The sequence below is a fragment of the Etheostoma spectabile genome, chromosome 15 (assembly GCF_008692095.1).
Source record: "Etheostoma spectabile isolate EspeVRDwgs_2016 chromosome 15, UIUC_Espe_1.0, whole genome shotgun sequence".
NCBI lineage: Eukaryota > Metazoa > Chordata > Actinopteri > Perciformes > Percidae > Etheostoma > Etheostoma spectabile.
Genome location: NC_045747.1, coordinates 25,029,819 through 25,051,356, shown reverse-complemented (window position 1 = coordinate 25,051,356; position 21,538 = coordinate 25,029,819). Strand labels below are relative to the sequence as shown.

Here is a 21,538-nt window from a genome sequence, read left to right as displayed (position 1 = left end):
GCTGCCAAGGTAAATTCACCAGCTAACGTTAGCTGCTGCTGTTATTACTGTCTCTTCACTTTGATGAAAAGTAATAAACAAGTGATGAAACCTAAGCCGATACGCTAAATATCTCAGTTGGTTAATTCAGAATTACTTACTTACTTAATAACTTTGTTGCTGCTTGAGCTAACAGGAGCAGCTAACTGGCTAAATCTGGTAGCAGTTCTTGAGCTTGCTATTTTCAACCAGCTGTGTTGCTCCACACTCACCCTCCGGCAAAAGTCAACCGGACGACACATCGGCGACCCGTTTAGCGTTAGCTGACTTTTGCCGGCGGGTGAGCTTGGAGCTAGTGCCCACACTGCAGTGACACAGAGCCGGTTGAAAATCTTCAGCCTGTTGAAATTAAATGGGTTGTGAAAAAACCCCATTATGTGACCAAAAAATAAAGAAAATTAAATACCTATTAGAAAATAAAAAATGGAATTCCAATAAAAATGAAAAGTGAGAATGATGAAATAACATTTCAGTCATCCTCGTGTTAGCAATATTTTTACTTTTAGGTTACTTTTTCCCCCTTTTCTAGGCTGAATCAAGCACGGACCAATCATATGAGCAGCCCTCACAGTCCCTCACATTTCGGTAATCTCTCCATCGATGCGACCGTCTTAATGTTATTACATAGAGATGCTGGCGATAAGACTCACGCATATGCTCAACGTTCACCAGTGGTCTGAATCAAGTACCAACCAAATCACACCTGCCAAAGGGGACCAGTGCTGGCAGGTGGTTGGGATTCAGAAACACTCCTTTGAATGGGGGCCCCACACACACACACACACACACACACACACACACACACACACACACACACACACACACACACACACACACACACACACACACACACACACACGTTTGGCAGCTGTCACAGGCTTATCTCCCACATTACCCTCCCCAGGGCCGATCCAACACACACTATAACAAGCTTTAAACACACCCGCACACACACACCCTCCTCCCCTTCCCTTTCCCTCTTACTCTTTAGCGCTTTCTTATCCCAGATGTTATCTCCACTTAAAGGAAGTGTTAGGGAAAATACAACGGGGCTTTTTTCATGAATAGGAAATGGAATGCTCTTAGTTTTCCGTGCTTGAAAGAGATGCTGGTGCTGTACTTTCATCTTGCTCTAATATTCAGAGACAGATGTGTTTGTGTTTATCAAAGAACACAATTACTTATTTTTTTGGTGTTTTTTCTCTACTATTACTTCATTTTCTTGTGTTTCGATCGAGTACAAGCAAATAGAAATAGAAGTCGGTAATTCTTTGGCAAGTATTTCAATCTGAATCTGTTTCTTTGGAGACTTTCTCAAAAGGTAAAAAAATATCACTTTTACTTTTGTGTGAAAGTGTCATGAGATTAATAAGCGCTATCTCCACAGCTGTCTCCAGGCCCTTTAATAAGCACTGTGCTATCTCACCAACACATCCGCGCCCTGCTCACACAGTCACTGTAGTTGTCGTCCAGCAGTGACAACAGCTTGAGCGCTGATAAGCCGGGTTCAGAGCAACAGGCTCCAAATGCCCCTCGCAACATCTGTCACACGTTTGCCAGATAACTGAATTAGGAACTATTGAAAAGTCAAGGCACAAGTAAACCTTTGTGGTTTGGGATATAAGTTAAAAGTATATGAAATCACTAAGTGAAGGGCCTTTAATTGTTTTTCAAGGTCCTGTCAGATGAACCCATGCACCCAGGTGGCGATTTGTACATTTTTAACACAGGGGACGTACCTACCCCCCAATTCAAAGCAAATTCAAATCCGTCTGCTACTTCAGCACCACAGACAGCACCATGGATTTATCAATACACATCCTATATATGCTAGGGATATTTCAGAGCCAAGGCCAGCCCAGGGCCATGGATTCTAACTAGCAAAAAATATTGCAACCTCTGCATTCATAGCGGGATGCACACTGGTCCAAAAAGCATTTTCCCTGTAGGCTACACAATCATTGAAAAATGAGCGTCTGTAAAATGGGAAAGACATTTTTCTGAGTGCCACAAACCCCCTGAAATTACTTTTATCATCAGAGTTGGATCCATTCAGTCCAATGACAGTTGGAAAGTATGCATGACCCATAGGACTCAATCAAGCAACTTTTTATAGGAATGGATAGGGCGCCATCTCTGAATACAGTATCCAGACCTCCTTAATACATCCACCAATTCAACCATATATCGTTTACTTAGCTAAGTATTTGATTGTTTACCTGTTACTTTAAGTGTATGTGTATGAGTGCTCATGAGCCAAATTGAGTTAAAACACACATATTAGTAAACACATAATTTTATAGAATCTTATTGCCCATAAAATGACTATTCAAGTAAAAAACTAAATCAAAATTCTGAATATAAAGTGAGTTTATAAATGCATTGTAACTGCAAATCAGCAGCTTACTGTGATTTTGCACTGGACATCCAGAGTACCAAGGTGTCTTTTCTGGGTCTGCTTCATTTGGTTTCAAGGGCCTACTTAGAGCTATGCTATTCCAATCTATTTATGTTCAAGTGCCATCTATCAGGCTTAGCGAAGGAAGCGCTCGTGGTGGGTGTGCATACTGGATGGAAATTACGTATCCCACAGCTTGGTGGAGGCGGGTTTTTTTGCTCCGTCTACAGAGAAGAGCTCACTTCAGAAACAATCAAACGTCTGTCCATGATCATCGCTGATGAAATTTGGTTATGGACGGTTTGAAGAACTGCAGATGTATCCCAAGCCTGTCAACAGGTGTCAGATTTGAACCGTACCGACTGAAGAATGCACCGCTTCTTCAGACACGGAGAGAGATGGAATTCCAGCACATTTGTTGTTTATTCAGGACCAATTATTCTCTCAGTGTGTATAATCCCGCGCAGTCACTCATACCGCGAGCTGGCGACGTGTGCCAGATCAAACAGGATTCATCCCAGCCTGCCATCGGAGGAAAAGACAACACTTGGCCCTTAACAGATTACAGAAACATATTTTTACCACAGAAGTTGGTTTAGTAGTTGGATATTTTCAAAGAAACGCACACATACAGAAACACACAAACTGTAGTGTTCTGAAGGTCTCTATGAGCCAGTTTCACATGCTTTGTTTAAGGTGGGTGCACCACTGCTTAGCTTTTAAGGGTGCTACTACATTCACTGAGCTCACACACACACACACACACACACACACTCTGTTAAATTTACATCAAAAGTACTTGATTCTAAGGACTTACTGCAAAGCATATGAAGATTACGCAATGCTTGCATAACACATGTATTGTATATGTGGGGGATGTTGCACAAGAGTCAAAAGAGTTCATTAATATCCATGTGTGAAGTGTTTTTTTTATTTTTCTGTATTTAAGTTGAGTGTATTGTTACATCCCTACCAGGCAATGAATAAGTCAGTGATTAGGTTTTCTTCTCTGGAAGTAGTTCCTCTGTAGGATTAAAAAGACATCACTGAGATGTAACGGGTCACATCGTGTTCCATGAAAAGAGATGGCACATATATATCATTATAATACAGGACGGCTGGAAGTAAATATGATGGAAGTAAATTGATTTCTGCTGGTAACGGTTCAATAAATCCGTCATAGAAAATGGAATCAGCTGCCACGGGTCTAACAGAAGCGAACAAGTGTTTTGGTTTCTGAAAGCATTCGTGGACTTTCTCTGATGAAGCGCGTTTGATTCGGTAATGCACACCCATAAAAAGCCACAATCCGTCACCCTCGGCCGCGACTTCCACCAGACGCACGTTATTCCCACAATCAACATTTCGATCACACATCACTGCAGCAGCTGGGATCGCAATGAGGGCGAGTCCAACAACAAAGGACTTCTGCACCAGCCCCGCCAGATGATTCATCCTTTTACAAGTTCCCGGGACTGCTTTTGATGATTCCACTCGAGGGTCAAAAATGTTAACAGCGAAAGAATGACAACTGGGAGCCGTTACGGGGAGATTTCTATCTCGCACAGAACGGCGCAGGGTGCACGCAATGACAAGCAACCCCGTCACCTCGGTGTCACAGAAACAAATAAAGCAACAAAATTTGTGAGCCAATCTGAGAATGATTTAAGGACCACCTTCTTTGATTCAGTTAAAAGAAAAAAGGAGATGGCATAGCTAAGGCAAACAATGGAGCTGGAACATGAGGAGTTAGTTAGTAGAGTTAGGAGTTGTGTGACTCTTGTGGTTTTAATGAGACACATGTTAGAGGCAGGAGGATGTTGCTGCTAAATATAACCATTGCCGTGTTGCCTGGAAGGAGACGACACCAAACATCGAGATTGGTTGACAAATGAGAATGCTTGGTTCACTTTGCTGCGCCTGCCTCAGTGCTGAGCGCATACCAGAGCTTTGTGGGCTTTCGTAGACATTTATATCAATCCATCAGCTTATTTCAGAATTCTTCTGTTGTCCCTCTATGACACACGTGTCAAACTCAAGACCCGCATTTCAATTTGGGTTCACAATCAGTTTTTTAGCCCGACTAGTTGTGCGCCAAACCAAAAACCCAGGAAAGTGTTTTTTAAATCCCAATTAATCAAAGCTGAATATGGCAGATTTGCAGACATTGAGACTCAGAAATTCCCCCAGAAGCAGCATAGAGTTTTCATATTCAGGCTGTGAAACAGGTTGTTGTTAAAAAAAAATTATCATAGATTTTTGCTTGATTTGATACATTTTAGATGACTTTTGTCAACAAAAACTGTGACAAAAAGCGTACAAAAATGTTAGAAGAAGCAACAAATTTACAATAAGATGACAAATGTTTGAGAAATACACAAATAAGTCAGAACAAAAACATCAAAAATTAGGAAAAAGCTACCAAAATGTTAAAAAAAGTGACATGCAGTAAAAAAAAAAAAAAAAAAAAGAACGCCTTGTCATAAACTCTACATTTCTGGCCCTCGGTGTGATTCTCTTTTTCCAGTGTGGCCCTTAGTGAAAATGAGTTTGACACCCCTGCTCTAGGACATCAAATAATGGTTCCTTTTATTTTTAGCAGAAGGTAATCAATCAATCAATCAATCAATCAATCAATCAAATCCATTGCTACAACAACAACAAACAAAGCAGCTATTACTCTACACTACTGGTCAAAAGTTTAGGGTCACTTACAAACTTCCATTCCACTCCATTTTATACAGAATACCAGCTGATCTGGGTGGGTGGCTGATCTTTAATGTCATATCTACGTTGCCCATTCTGCACTGTGAGGCCCATAGAACAGGCGCAGTAGAGAAAATGTATCCACTGACTTACAGACATGTCTTTTGCTATGTAAGTCTCCAGGCTCCACCATGTTCAGGTTGTGTCCTAGCACTGAATAACGACCGAAACCGGCTGGCAGTAGTAGGAGTGGCGATTTTGGGCTGAGAACCTACTCCTGCTAGCGGCACAGTGACACCCATGGGCATGTCTTCTGGCACGGGGGGGGGGGGGGGGGGGGGGTTGTGGCTAGAAACAACTGACCAGACGCAACGAACGGTAACCACAAACTTTCAGAAGCCTCTAGGTGACATGACATTGATTTGTTTCTGACAGGAACTATTACTGGTCCACTTCCAAACTGATCCCAAAGGGCAAAGGCCAACAGAGCAGTTTAGCTGCACCTGCCTGGTTGTACAAGGACAGATGCTATCCCTCTAATGATGCCATCATGGCCAGTTTGGCTGCAACACCTCTGTTCCCTGTGGGGAGTTGTGTCTAGCCCTGCTGCCATAACAGCCACACAGAGAAACATGAACCATCACTCAGCTCATTTTTCACCTCTGAGAAGCTGCCAAACAACACAAGAGGGCACTTTGTGCCGCGAGACCAGATAAGAGATGAAAAGGTAAATGCTGAGCTAATGAATTGAGTTCTCCCCGAGATGAAAGGCTATCTAAAGCCATCTCGCTCTCCTCCTTCACCCAGGTCTGAGCGCGTTCCTATATCTGTGTACAAGTCTGCTAGGCACTAGGTTGGTCCAGTTTTAGCCTGAGTGCAGGTATAAACTGATCACATTGCTGTTTTAGATATATAGGTTAGACACTAGAAGCCCGAAATTATTTTAATATGTTGACAAAACCATCTTTCCCTAACCTTAAAGGTGCCCTGCCACACATTTTTAAATATTCCAGGTCCATATACGTGTGTGTTATGTGGTGAATGTGAAGTCCTCTGTCAGCTCTAGCCACTGAAAAGAAATAAGAGGAGAAATCAGACCAATCACAAAATCTGGTCAGTCTGATGTCATGTTGCCTGAGCTCATTACTATTCATGATCTCATCCAGTTGGGCTGGGTAAAGGATACTGATAGCCAGGCTCTCATTGGCTAGCTGTTAGCCAATCAGAGTCAAGCAGCTTAGCTCGTTGAATATTAATGAGAACTGGCACACATTGAGCTGAGTCTTCCTGCAGGCTTTCTATACCACGCTAGAAGGGCTTAAAACAAAGTAACAAAGGCATTTCTTTCACAGAAAATGTTACAGAGTCCATGGTAGGACTTCAGACATTACCACAAAGTAATGGAATACGTGTGGCAGGGCACCTTTAAAAATAAGTTCTTTATCCCGGCAGATACAAGTAATAGTAAGTAATAGTGAAAAAAAGAACTACACAAAAATGAAATGACATGATTCTACCACAAGTGATTCAGTCTCCTGCATCCTGGGCATTGGGGTGCTAGAGTGTTTCGCCAGACCTCTTTAACCAGACAATCTGAGTTTAATCTCTCTTGTTGGGTCCTTCAGAGAGACACTTAGGCTACAACCACAAATACCTCAGTCAATGTTGTGACGATATTATAGGGTTGACAATTGGTGCTTTAACAAAACAAAAATCAATTATGTTGATAAGATGACGAAGTCGGTAAAGGCAAATAACAGAACAGATAGTCTCATTTCACAATATCGATATGACCTCAATATGTTGCGCTACCTGACAACCCAAATCACATGTGTGTGTCGGTGTAAAAAGAAGGCAGATGAAGTTACTCTGCGATTGAAAATCATGGATGCATAAGTTGAAATGCCCCCCCCCCACCTCTTCGGAGGACAACTTTATTTTTAATAACGAAATTGTTATATATTGTATATTATATACATGCATTTTTATATACACAGTATGTAGAATTTAGATTGAGTACATTTACTGAACCTGGATCCATGTAAGGGCAGGTGGAATAAAACACCACGTAACACATAACACATGAAATGCGACATGGTGACAGACGGACAACAGAGGGAAGTGAGACGGGACGAGACTGGACAGGACAGTTGACAAACACAAGGACATATTAGTGATTAGGCAGAAGGAGCAGCAATTCACATTGTGTCATTGGGTGGTCACGGTTAGGGTGTTGAAAGGAGTTGGATAGTGTGTGTGTGTGTGTGTGTGTGTGTGTGTGTGTGTGTGTGTGTGTGTGGTGTGTGTGACTATGTCTATGAATAAAGTGGTAACTGCAGGAGCAAAAAAAACAAAAACAAATTAAAGATGTTTGCTATTAAACAGAACAATGTATTGGTGTGGATGTAGCCTAAATACCTATCAGCTCCATGCAAACTTACAATAAGTTAAGACAAACTTGACCTCACAGGAATTTCCCTGTGCATTTCACAGTAAGAATAGTCAACATTTTGGTTGGAAACTTCCTATAAGAGGGTAAAGCCGGCCCTATACTGTAGATAACATGGCCTGACGAAGGTTTCCAAGGCTTTTGCAGCTCATGTGTGTGTTATTTTATCGCTTCGAGGCCTAATAAAGTTGCCTTAATGCCACCAGCCGCTCTATATTAGCAGCAGAATATTCTGCCCATTTCTAACTGTTGATTAATAGGTGGATGTTTGTGTGGGTGTGTGTGTGTGTGTTTTTAAGTGTGTGTGTGTGTGTGTTTTTAAGTGTAAATGTGTGTTTTCCATGTGAGCCTTTCTCTCTCCTCTCTCTGCAGTCTGCCCCCCCCTCAGTGTGGGAATAAGTCTCTCCCCTGACTTGCCCGGCTCGTTTCGCCATGCAGCGTGCGGTGATGTCACCGGAGGCGTTCCCCTTTTCTTTTTACGAGCACGGCTCTGTGATCTCTGGCGGAGATCAATTAGCTCGGCAATCAGCCCGCCCCGCGCTTTTGTCTGGGTAACTGCTCGTAAACCGTTCGGTTGCCTGGCGAACGGGGAATGCACTGCCTCAACATAAACAGCCACCCAAGTCAAGCTGGCCGGAGCAGCACCGCAGGCTTCGTCCCAGTGCAGCACACTGTGTGCCGTTAGGTAATGCACTGTGACATCAGCTCAGGCAATGCACCATTACCAATGTAATTTAAGATTATCTGATATTAATGTGTGGGGCTCATATTAATAATGAGCTGTTAGCGGTGAATGATTATTTCAACAGTAGTTATTTCTAAGAGGCTTTAATGACGTCAGGTTGATGTGTTGTATAAAGAGGAAAAGTCCCGTCCTGGTGGACCACCGTGGGACCTCTTTTGGGGGAAAACAATATGTTTAGTAGTGTACGTTTTAGGATTGATTTTAAGATTTTATTGTTTGTTTTTAAAGCTGGGAATGGACTGGCCCCAACACATATCTCGGACCTCATCCAGATTTATAGGCCAGCGGGGTCACTGAGGTCAGAGAGCCAGCTCCAGCTTGTGGTCCCCAAGACAAGACTTAAAACTCGGGGGGACAGGGCCTTTTCTGTGGTTGGACCTAAACTCTGGAACGCTCTGCCCCTCCATGTCAGAACAGCCCCAACAGCCCCAACAGTTGAGTGTTTTAAGTCTCGTCTTAAGACACATTTTTATTCTTTGGCTTTTAACTCCATGTGAGTTGTGTGGTCCTCTGATGTCTCTTATTGTTTTACTGTATTTTAGTATTTTTTCATTTTATCTATTTTTTATTTTTTTAAACCCGATTCTCTTATTTTGTTTTTAAAATATTTTACATTAATTGTTTTGTATGTTTGAGTTTTTTGGTGCAGAACTTTGGTAACTTTGTGTTTGTAAAATGTGCTATACAAATAAAGTGGATTGGATTTGATCGGGGAGAGACAAATTGGGTTTTGATCCTGCTTGAATTGAGCCATGAATGTTTGTGAATGTAAAAGATAAGTCTGCAAGTCAAGATAGTCCCAGTTTGTTGTAGGTTTGTCGTAGTTCCACTTGGTTTTTTGGTGTGAAACCGCTCAAAGAACTACATTTCCGGTCTTGCACAACTTACGTCACCTTGCTTGCTAGCTAGCTAGCTTAGCAACACAGAACATGTAACGTTATCTTATCTGGTGTGTTTTATCCTACGTCTTATTTTCAGCTGAGAAGCGAAAGAACGAACAAGACCTGCTGCTCATGTGAGTAACTTTACGTCCCGGTACGAAACACACAGACGTCGTAGCTCCAGCGACATGTAATAATAATTATGTAATTTATGTAAAGAACATAAATTACATGTTATTATGCAATTATCATTATGCAACTTTGGGGTCAGTAGACTTTCTAATGATGTATTTTCACAGGCTTATACTTCAACAGTTTAAAACAGACTTGTTATGAAAATTATCTTTAAATTGATGAACATCATATGTGTGATTCATGGTTCCATTAAAACAGGACTGAATAACTTTGTCTCTTGCCGTTTCCATGCCATCGCAATGTACTGCATTTGCAGAAAGTATTGTGAAACATGTCACAACCCGTATGCAGTGTGTGAGCCCAGACTAATCTGAACCGTGACCTGTTTTACATACAAGAAAAAAGAGCTGACATGTTGTAATTGTGCAATCAGTAATGACCAGAGTTATTCACTCTCCTTTCTTAACAGCCGCTGCTTGGTGGTGCCAATGATAACACACCCTCTTATGAATAATAATGCATAATGGCCAGCATATCTCAGCCCATTTATCCTCTTGTTGCAGGGTTGGGAGCGTTCCAGGGGGGGCGGGAGTGGGCGTACTGCTGCTTCAGTTTGCTGAACGTATGCCATGTAATTGCAACAAACTCGCCTGGGATCTTTGTTGCATGTCACTCGTTTTCTATCACCCATTTGTCTTGTTTTTGTATACTTTACATTTGCCAATTAAAGCAGCAATGTGTTTTAGAAATGGGAAGAAATAGCGAATGGGACAAAGGGAAACGCAAAGAAGAGTGGGAACGCGGAGCATGAATTTCAGCGTCGGCTATTAGCTTTATTTAGCTTTCCCTCAGATGTGCAGGCCTGTTCTCAGGGACTCTCTTAGACCTGATCCCCCCCAGATCAGCTTTTCAAGTGTTTAAATGTAACAATCAGCGAAATCTTGAATTGAGTCACATTATCAAATGTGAGGTTTGTTTCCTGAGTGACAGCTAGAGGAAACAAGACTGGACTTAAAATGTCCAATTAAAGCATAAAGCTGATAGATTGGAGGAGGAACGTCCTGCTGTCGCTGGTTGCCAGGAGGTACTTCCTCTTTACTCTGTGTGTATGGTGTGTTTGTGCGTGCGTGAACAGACACGCAACTGCGTCAGCAATTACCCATGCCTTCTGTGACTGTTGTTAAGCTATTATCTTGAGTAATATTCTCATTAAAGCTTATTTATTTCTGAAGTTATCTGTGTGTTTGTGTTTGATGCCTTGTATATTTTCAGTCATGGACTGGAGTGCTCCCATAGCGTAGGTGTGGAAACAGGCCCGCTGGAGGGCTGCCCCTTTTCCTTCCTCGAGTTTATGGGAGAGGTGATGAAAAGATGTCTACACACTCCCCCCAACACCGCAAACCCCCCTCTTCACACCTCCCCCCAACACCGCAATACCCCCCTCTTCACACCTCCCCCCCAACACCACAATACCCCCCTACTCCTCAATACAACCCCCGCCCCACATCACCACAGACCAAGTCAGAGGACAGCTAAGGAGGCTCCGGCCCAGGAAAGCAGCAGGCCCGGATAAAGTGTGTCCGAGACTGCTGAAGACCTGCGCAGCAGAACTGGGGGAGCCGCTCCAACGGATCTTCAACCTTAGCCTGCAGCTAGGGAGAGTGCCCACCCTTTGGAAGACATCCTGCATCGTTCCAGTTCCCAAGAAGAACAGGCCCAGCGAGCTGAATGACTTCCGACCGGTGGCACTCACTTCACACCTGATGAAGACGTTGGAGCGGCTCTTCCTCTGCCTCCTCAGACCTCAGGTACAGCACGCCCAGGACCGCCTACAGTTTGCGTACCAGCCAGACGTTGGTGTGGAGGACGCCATCCTCTACCTGCTACACCGGGTCCACTCCCATCTGGATAAGGGGAATGGCACAGTGAGGGTCCTCTTCTTGGACTTCTCCAGTGCCTTTAATACCATTCGCCCCCCTATACTCCAGGACAAATTGATCAGGATGGGAGTGGACCCCTATCTGGTGGACTGGATCAGAGACTACCTCACCGACAGGCCACAGTACGTAAGGCTAAAGGACATCATGTCTGACACTGTGGTCAGCAGCACTGGAGCCCCCCAGGGCACAGTGCTGGCCCCTCTTCTCTTCACCCTGTACACCTCGGACTTCTGCTACAACTCGGAGCTGTGTCACATACAGAAGTACGCAGATGACACAGCCATCGTTGGGTGTATTAGCGGTGACAGGGAGGAGGAGTATCGGAGTCTGGTGGGGGACTTTGCTCTCTGGTGTCGCACTAACTGCCTACAGCTCAACACCTCTAAGACGAAGGAGCTGGTCATTGACTTTGGGAGGTCCAGACCAAGACCACGACCGGTCCTGCTAGAGGGAGTTGAGGTGGAGGCAGTTCAGTCGTACAATACCTCGGGCTGTGGCTGGACAGCAAACTGGACTGGACAACACACAGCAGCCACCTGTACAGGAAGACACAGAGCCGGCTGTACTTCCTGAGGAGGCTGCGCTCCTTTAACATCTGCAGCAAACTGCTGTGGATGTTCTACCAGTCTGTGGTCACCAGTGTCCTCTTCTACACTGTGGTGTGCTGGGGGGCAGCATATCAAGAAGGACACCCACAGGCTGGATAAACTGATCAGGCGGGCCGGCTCTGTGGTCGGCATGAAGCTGGACTCACTGGTGACGGTGGCAGAGAGGAGGACATTGGACAAACTGCTGGACATTACTGACAATGCCAGCCACCCCCTGCACACCGTCATCAGCACCCAGAGGAGCCGGTTCAGTGGAAGGCTGCTCCTCCCCAAGTGCCGGACCAACAGACTCAAGGACTCCTTTGTCCCTCATGCCATCCGACTATACAACTCCTCACTAGGGGGGAGGAGGAAATAGGGCAGAGAGGACAATACATACATACATATATACATACATACATACATACATACATACATACATACATACATACATACATACATACATACATACATACATACATACACACATACATACATACATGCACACCTGGACTTAAATTCACACCTGGTCAATTTATTTATAATCATTTTTAACACTGGACTAAACACTGACACTTTAATAATAATTTATGGTCTTTTCTTTGTTTATTTGACAAATGTTCTTATAGTTGTTATAATTTTTATTGGTATTTTGTTGATTTTGTTGTCTTTATACTGTCTTTTTATCTATTTTTTATTTCTTTGTTCTTGCTAAAAACTGCTGCTGGAACTTTCAATTTCCTGCGGGAGTCATCCCAAAGGATCAATAAAGAGAAGTCTAAGTCTAAGTCTAAGTCTAAAGGTCCACGGTCATTAAGCCCGATAAGCAGATTCTGTTCCAACTTTTTGGTTTCTGAGGGAAGTTGTTACTGTATTCTCTATGGTAGTGCACTGCATGGACGCAGACAGGTTTGAAAGATTTGATGTGTGTGTTTTTTTTTTTTTTTAAATAACTATTTCTTGCTTGGTGACTACAGCGGTTTCAACTGTCCTCCCCCCAAAAAACACCCCCATGGGTCGTTTGTACGACCAATTACGACTCATACTTACATATCTAGTGGTGGCGCCCTCTAGTGGCTGTAGTAGGTATGACGGGAGCAAAGCAGAAAGACGGATGACAAAGTATAACCCCCAATTTCCACAGGATGCGGAACGGCTGTGCAGATAGTGTGGGACGGGAAGTCGAGCACAGAATAAAAACAGAAATAAAACATCCGGTTAATTTTCAAAATAAAATAAACCGTGCTCAGGGCAGATCCGCAGCCGTTACGCATCCTGTGGAAACTGGGGGTAAGAGCACCAAGTTCCTCATCAGGAGGCAGGGTGGGGGGGGGGTGGATGGGTCATATCACCCAGGAGACCGGGATTCATGTCCGGTATAAAAATAAAAGTAATCGCCGAGTTTTGTTTTAAAACTTTGCGGAACAAACAGGTGAAGTAATGTCGTATTTTAACCCCAACCACAACCTTTTTAGTTTAGCTGCCTAAACGTAACCAAATGTTGATCGTTTCACAACGTAGACGACATCTTTAAAACTGAGCGACCGGTACATTCTCTGGTTTAGACGGAAAATTCTCCTGTGGGTCGTATTTGAGAGAATATAGGAAATAAAAGACCCATATCGTTGTATAGTTTGGAGGACTTGTTTTTGCAAACACGTGGTGTACTGTTAAAAGCTCAATATGTGAATATAAATTCTTTAATCAAAGTTTTATTTTGTTCAAGTGAAGCTACACTCCACAATCAACAATCCACGTACCAACTGGCAACTGCAGGAGGAACCCCTGGGCAAGTGGTGCTGGTCAGGAGTCCCTGTTTTCTATCACCGATACAAGTTTACCTACAAGTTTAGCGGGAAAGATGGTACGACAGATGACAGATATAGCATCAAATTTGTAAGTAGTGGCACCACTATTCTACCTTTCAAACCAAATTGTCTAAATGACTGTAAATTCCTTACTCCTCGTTTCTTATACGTAATTTGGATGAGAGGGAGTTTGGTTTTAATGTTGATACAACACAGAGACATCTGAAAATCACTCACTTATCTCAACCAAAATCACCAACTTGAGGCTGACATGAGTGGTTTTCTCCAGTTGGAAGCTTGTATTTACAGTAAACTTGAATGCAGCATAATTGAGCTTGTGGAGAGAGGGGACGCTCTCCAGACTAAACCTGTATGAAACATCTAAACAGGGCCAGGTTGCTGTGGGACTTTGCTGGCGAGTGTTAGGCTGAGGTCCAAATCTTCCCCACAGAGCAGGGAGGTTATTGTAACACTCCGGCACGTGTGTTCTCCACCGTGTTCCTCCCTGCAGAGGGACTAAGGGAGATGGGAGGCAGGAAGCCACTAGGTTGTAAATCATAACGCTGAGGTGACAATCCATCGTTCTTCTGACATGTTTATTGTGCTTTTCTCCCCTTTTCTCCAAGGGCCTATTTATAACGAGCCACATCCCCACGTCAAAAAATATCTCTCCCGTGTGTTTTTAGGATTGAATCAACACATTTAACCCTATATCTCAACGATCAGAGAATAATTTGAAGAACAGTTTTCCCATTTTTATTCAGCTCATAGAGAGATGTTCACTGAGGCTTTGCACCAAGGTTGGAAGATAACTTTTTGGTCCACCTGCCACCGTGGCTAGTGGACTAGCAACTCAGCAGATTACCATTGTTTTTTTGGCTGGTGTTTGAACAAATCTAGCAGCTACTTGGATATCTTACCAGCATTTGGCTTGTGCCTGGTGTTAATTTCCAACTCTGCTTTGCACGTATATGGTTTGTTTTCTCTGCAGGTCTAAGCAATTGTTCAATTCATAATGTGACAACCAGCTCACTTCAGAAAAAAAGGGCACAGCCTGAACACTGGGGTCTCAATATATTACGTATTTCTCTCAATATGAAAGACAAAGTAGGGAATTAAAAGGTTAATGATTGTTTTTATGGACACACCGAGAGGTCATTGTACAGGCCAAACCAAAGCAATCTCAGAGTTTGTTGTGGTTGCTAGGTGGCTTCCAGGACATGGTACTGAGCTGAAGAGGAAAAGGCTTGGTTCTTCCTGAAGCACGCCAACCACTGGCAGGAAACCGGTTAAACTACGGGAGGAATGACTAAAGCAAATGATATAGGCCTACCATGAGGCTCAGAGTAATTAGGACATCCAGTGTGAGGGCCCTCTTCTGTCAATCAAATGTGAATGTAATTCATTTAACTTTCATTCATTAAATTTTATTTATTGTGTCAAATCATAACAGATGTTATCTCAGGATACTTTACAGATAGAAGGTAGGTGTTAAAAAAATTTAAAAATATAATCGTAATATATAAATCAATTGAAATCCTCACCAGACTCCTCCCGATGGAATATCATCAAGGTACTTATGCCACGATACTATTGCGCTTTTAAAAATATTACAATTTTCCGCGATATATTGCAATTTACAACCTTTTTCCAACTTCTAATTTTTCCCAATTTTAAATGACGTCCCCAAAAGGAAACGTTGTCAACATCTGTTTCATCTAAAAAGATACATTTCTGTTTGTTCATATCATTTCAATAGCATGTCCGGTTGAGGGGCAGTTGAAGCGTGCGCTTTGGAAAGGTTTTTACATGGCGCTTGACAAATCGGGCTCTTGTCTTAACCCACATATAATTGTTTTTTAGAGTGGAGTCCAACATGGTCTTCGGGCTCGCTGCTCTGAGGTCATTCTTTCCCCAGCTGCCGGCCCAAGTGGGAACCAGATACAGCGTGATATCTCTGCCTCACTATCTTGACAAACTGAGCCTCACTATCTGTTTAAATAAAGCACATGGCACATATACACACACATACACATGTATGCATGCTATGAGCTGTTCTACGCTCTGACTGAGAAATGTCTGATGTACATCTCGGCCGATCAAGAGAGGAAGGAAGGGACTTTCTACGGTTTGCTGTGAGCGTGTGAAGAAGTTGTGAGCCATCTGTCCCACAGTAGCTACGGCAACAGGCAAATAAACTTCTATCTAAGTTGAGACAGTGGTACCCCAGGTCTGATACTAAAGGTCAGTGTCCAACATAACCTCATACCCTTTCCAGGCCGAGGGGAACAACTTTGTGCCCCCATAGATTCAGCAGTAGTAGTGCAGTGACGGTCGTGTGTATGTATCAGAGAAAGCAAAGTTAAATCCTATTGGGATCGGGACTAAAAACGTATTAGAACCGATTAAGGACCACGAGTCATCAAAAAGCCACCTACACACATTGAGTTGTGAACTTGCAAAAGAAAGTCCACCTTTCCACCTTTTTGAGGAAAAAGAAAATGACCTGGTAAAAAGCCTGAGTGGCTACTTTGATCCATCATTTTACCCGGGCTCTTGCTATCTATTTTGTGACAATAGAATTCACACAATCACATTAAACACAAACATTAGACATTACTCTACATGTAAACACAAAATACAACTCATATGTTGACAGAATTACACAAAAAACAGACATTCCACAACTGCAAATGAATCTATATCTAAAGAATAAGTGATAATGTAACTTCAGGCCCTGGTTATGGAAGACTGGAAGGCGGCCTAATCCTCTGGTCCCTGTCTGACCAAGAGATCGGCCTCAAGCTCAAGCGCACACAGAGTGCAGAGGGAGGATTGCAATTGATGAATCCCCAGGTTTTCCCTCCTTTGAGCAGATGTGGAACCGCAGTGATTTATAGTCACGTAGGGACCAGTGTCTGGTAGCCACTGTGTTCTCCTGTCCTCTATCTATCCTGCTGGATATCCCCTCAAATCCAATAAGTGGTTCCTCATTCTCTCTCGGAGAAGAATTGGTCACCAGGGTATGTGAGAGATGGAGGCAGAGCACGGGAGGATGTCGACATCCATTATGGGGCAATAGAGACTCTGGGACAGGCTCACACAGAAGTTATACGGAAAAATAAATATGAAATGACTCCATTTCCTCTTCAAGGCGGGCCTATTGTGGCTACGCTGTGTTTGTTTTAAAAGGTTCTGGAAATAAGTGGCTGGTAATGAAAAGAGGCGCAGGGTATTAGCAGCAGACATTCCTGATGCTTGGTGGAGAATTAATCAGCAGTCACAATTAATTAACATGTTGACGTAGGGCTGCAACTCACTATTAAATTTTTATCGTTGATTAATCTGGCGATTATTTTCTCGATTAATCGATTAGTTGTTTGGGTTTCTAAAATGTCAGAAAATGGTGAAAAATGTGTATCCGTGTTTCCCTCTAGAAACTCTAGAGTCAGAGAATATTTTACTTCTTTTTTTCAAATGACTCAAAATGAATTATCTATTATAAAAAATAGCAATTAATAGTTGACAACTACAGCAATCAATTAAGCATTGCAGCTCTACTTATAAGGCTCCAATCAATAAAAATAATAATTTAATAAATAAACTTTAGGAAAGCCCCTGCAGACTTACTGTAAGTGTCTAATAAGGAGTACTTGTACTCTGCACAATGAGAATAAAGTTGAATCTAATAAGGATAAAGACTTTATTCAACTATAAATAATCCACTTGTCAGTTGGTGCTTTTGTCTTCCGGTAAAAAGACCCGAGTCGACAGCGCAGCAGGGAGGATGGTACCAGCCAAAGGAGCTTATGCCTCCACTGCAGAGTTCCTTAATGCTTTTTGGGGGTTGAAGGGGAAGTGGTGCAGGGGGTGGGTCGGGTAAGTGACACTGAGGAAGTGTGTTGTGTGTGAGCGTACAAACACTGCTGTCACTGAGCTCGCTGTGTCGGGTGGCAGCGCAGCAGGGGAGCTGGCTGGGGGTCTGGAGCTGAGCTGCGGAGCGTGTCACTCCGCTGGCCCCATTAATCATTCCCAGGCTGCCCTGCTTCGGCGCCTCAAAGGGGCTCGATGCGCACGCACTAGGTGGTCCTGATGCCACCGTGGAAGCCCCGGCAGTCGGCTTCATGTAGACAGACGGAGGACACAAAGAGCCGAGCATCCACACATACGCTCGAACATGTGCGTCTTTTTCATCTTGGCCCAGGGAAAAGCCGAGAGCAAAATATTTGAACTGTCCAAGCCACTGAGGATCCAGCGTCATACACTGCTGTCTGTAAGAGACGAGGCCCAAAACGTTGCATTGCATTTCAGGTCACAGTTTACCCTTACTCAGGGTAAAATGCTCCAGTAAGGACCAGGGCCACATAGAATCCGCGGCTGCAGGGAACGTTGGGAATGGAGAACTTTGGTCTAGATTGTAGACTGGAACTGTGATGTAAATTTGACTATTGTATTGTTCCCAATGTTTCAAAAATAAAGAATTATAAAAAATTTAAAAAAGAATCCGCAGCTGCAGAATTTTTCTTCAGATTGTAAGCACATAAAATAAAATAATACTACTAATAATAATAAACCTCAGGATGACACATCTCCTCCCCAGGCAAAAATACAGTCTGCAGATGAAAACTGTAAAAACATCTGAATGTTAATCAACTACACGTAATAATTAAATCCTAATTTGTATTCCAACCCTACACCCCAAAAAAATTCAAAGGTGAGTTGCATGTCTTATTTGCCCACTCACACAAACTTTCAGAAATGCCACAAACAAATAAAAAAAGCAAAGTTAAGCTCACACACACTCAGAAAACTGACGGGTAAAAATGAATATCGGATTGCTTTAACACTTGGAAAATCAAAGTCAGACGCGCGTTGAGCTATATTGCAAGATTTTTCTCATGTTGTTTATTTTTTTATGTAGAGATTGTGTATATAATAAAAGGCAGTCCAGTTCAATGTGAAGTAGGTTTGAATTTTCTAGTGTTAAAAAATAATTAAAAAGGTATTTACAACAGTCATTACAGCTCAAAGAGTCATAGTTCAAAGTTCTGTTTTAGTGAGCTATAGGGTTTTGTGATGTTTTAAAAAGTCTAAACCTGTACTATTATTGAAGGTTTACCAGTTTATTATCAATAAATAAAAAAAGTATCTAAAAATCTGCGTCACGGAAAGTCACGCTGCTTTGGCTACTCGCAGTTCCTGTTCACATCTGTTCATATCTGAAATTTGTTTCCGTATTCGTCGTCCACATCCCCAGTTATGACACATGCATCAACGCTACTGTTCACTGCATGAAAAATGATGACACAACACGGGCATCAGTGTGTCTCAAGCCATCTGACAGAGTAATTGCCTTTACAGTCAAATGTTAAACTCAATAATCTAAGTGTAGAATAAGCCCACTGTGTTCTGCATATGTTCCATACAGGGCAACAGTCGTGCTTATCCATCTAACATCCCATGCATGGAGAATACCAACATTAAATCAAATCTCCAACATCTCCAAACCGCCGTCCACAACATAGCAGAACAACATTTTTCAGTATGCTCTTAAAAGCCTGAGTGAAACCTTTCTGGCTCAAACCACCGTGTCTGTCTTGAATTATGAGCTCAACAAAACAAAATCCTCAAAACATGCAGCTTTTACCCAAAGGACAGTGGATTGTAGCAGAGCAGGGGATTTTTTTTTGGGATCCAACCAAATAGATCTCTTTGTTTTATGGTCTGGTTGTATACAGAGAAACCTCTTACCAGAGACACATAAGCTTATGTTGCAAGAAAAGACTGCAGGCGACAGTAAAAAGCCAACTTCAGAAGTATTGTTCTCGGTGACAAAGGAAAGCGCATTGGAATGTAAGGCTTGTGGCAGGATATCAACACTTAACCGGACAATCCGAATTCCCTGTGACGTCTTCTATGCAGAAGTATTAGGAAAGGTGCTGAATCCCTGTCACGTTTGGTTGTTGTGTTTTTAAAGCTGGATGTGTACTCTGCCCTCGACGAGGGCCAGAGAACTCGGAGAAATATCAACGTCAGTTCATCTTTCTGAACATCAGAACTCGCTATGCTAACATGTCACACACAGAGTGTGACTGATTTGCTTAATCATTAGTAACAATTGTATCCCTGTGATTTGACATGGTTTCTGTCACAGTTTCCAGAGTCTGTCTCCAGTTTTCTGTTGCTGGTTTATGTTAGTGCGTCTCCAGGGGAGGCCGTCACATTAACCGGGTGCACTGATATTGTTAGACCCTCTCTAGGTCAGTCTGCTTTATATTTGTTTTTTGTTGATTGAAAGTGATTGGTTTAAAGTGCCCATATGATGCTCATTTTCAGGTTCATTATTGTATTTAGAGGTTGTACCAGAATAGGTTTACGTGGTTTAATTTTTAAAGAAACACCATATTTGTTGTCATCCTGCACATTGCTGCAGCTCCTCTTTTCACCCTGTGTTTTGAGCTCTCTGTTTTAGCTACAGAGTGAGGTATCTCACTTCTGTTCCATCTTTGTTGGGAGTTGCAGATGTGCAGTAGCTAGGTAAGGACTACTAGCCAGTCAGAAGCAGAGTATGAGGGCCCTGACAGTACCTAGGTAAGGACTACTAGCCAGTCAGAAGCAGAGTATGAGGGCCCTGACAGTACCTAGGTAAGGACTACTAGCCAGTCAGAAGCAGAGTATGAGGGCCCTGACAGGACCTAGGTAAGGATTACTAGCCAGTCAGAAGCAGAGTATGAGGGCGTGCCCTGACAGTACCTAGGTAAGGACTACTAGCCAGTCAGAAGCAGAGTATGAGGGCGTACCCTGACAGTACCTAGGTAAGGACTACTAGCCAGTCAGAATCAGAGTATGGGGGCCCTGACAGTACCTAGGTAAGGACTACTAGCCAGTCAGAAGCAGAGTATGAGGGCGTGCCCTGACAGTACCTAGGTAAGGACTACTAGCCAGTCAGAAGCAGAGTATGGGGGCCCTGACAGTACCTAGGTAAGGACTACTAGCCAGTCAGAATCAGAGTCTGAGGGCGTGCCCTGACAGTACCTAGGTAAGGACTACTAGCCAGTCAGAAGCAGAGTATGAGGGTCCTGACAGTACCTAGGTAAGGACTACTAGCCAGTCAGAAGCAGAGTATGAGGGTCCTGACAGTACCTAGGTAAGGACTACTAGCCAGTCAGAAGCAGAGTATGAGGGCGTGTAGTAGCTAGGTAAGGACTAGGGGTGGGAATCTCTTTGCAACTCACAATTCTCTTCCGAGTCAGAGGCCAACAATTCAATTCTAAACCAATTATCGATTGAGTAATTTTTTTATGTACATTTCCATGCTTGATTTAAAAAAAAATATACATATAAATCTTAGTTTGTTAGATTTTGACATATGCAGAATTTTTCACACTCAAGTTTTAAGGAAATGTTTTGTCTACTGAGGTTATGATTTTGTAATCATTCCATGCACTCGGTGTAAACAACTGGGTACAATGGAGTATTGTGCACTTTGGAAACTTTAAGTGAATGTAGCCATGTCTAAACAACAGAAAAGAGTCCAAGATGCAAAGGCATATAGGAAAGGACTTGGACCACAAGAAAAGGCGCAATATCTCAATAAATTATGGTTTATTGGCAGTGCAGATCTCTACGTGTTGGCTCCCTCTTCTTAGATCCGGTGATTCTTCCTTCAGTTGCATATCCCGATATAGCTAGTTAACTACCTGCTTTTCTCGCCGAGCCCATGCACAGCGGTAGACCTTAAATCCTACAAAGGTTCAGAGACCTATAACCAGATGGTGTGTGGATGTGTTTGGAGACACAGTACCAAGTCATTAATGACCGTTGTGTTGTGAAGGCCAAAGTAAGTAATG

At 42.9% G+C, this 21,538-nt stretch overlaps 1 protein-coding gene across 2 annotated transcripts in view; it reads right to left on the bottom strand.

Moving 5' to 3' along the window:
• Positions 1-21,538, bottom strand: part of ntn1b (netrin 1b) — a 58,682-nt gene that overhangs the window by 27,428 nt on the left and 9,716 nt on the right. The window lies entirely within an intron of this gene.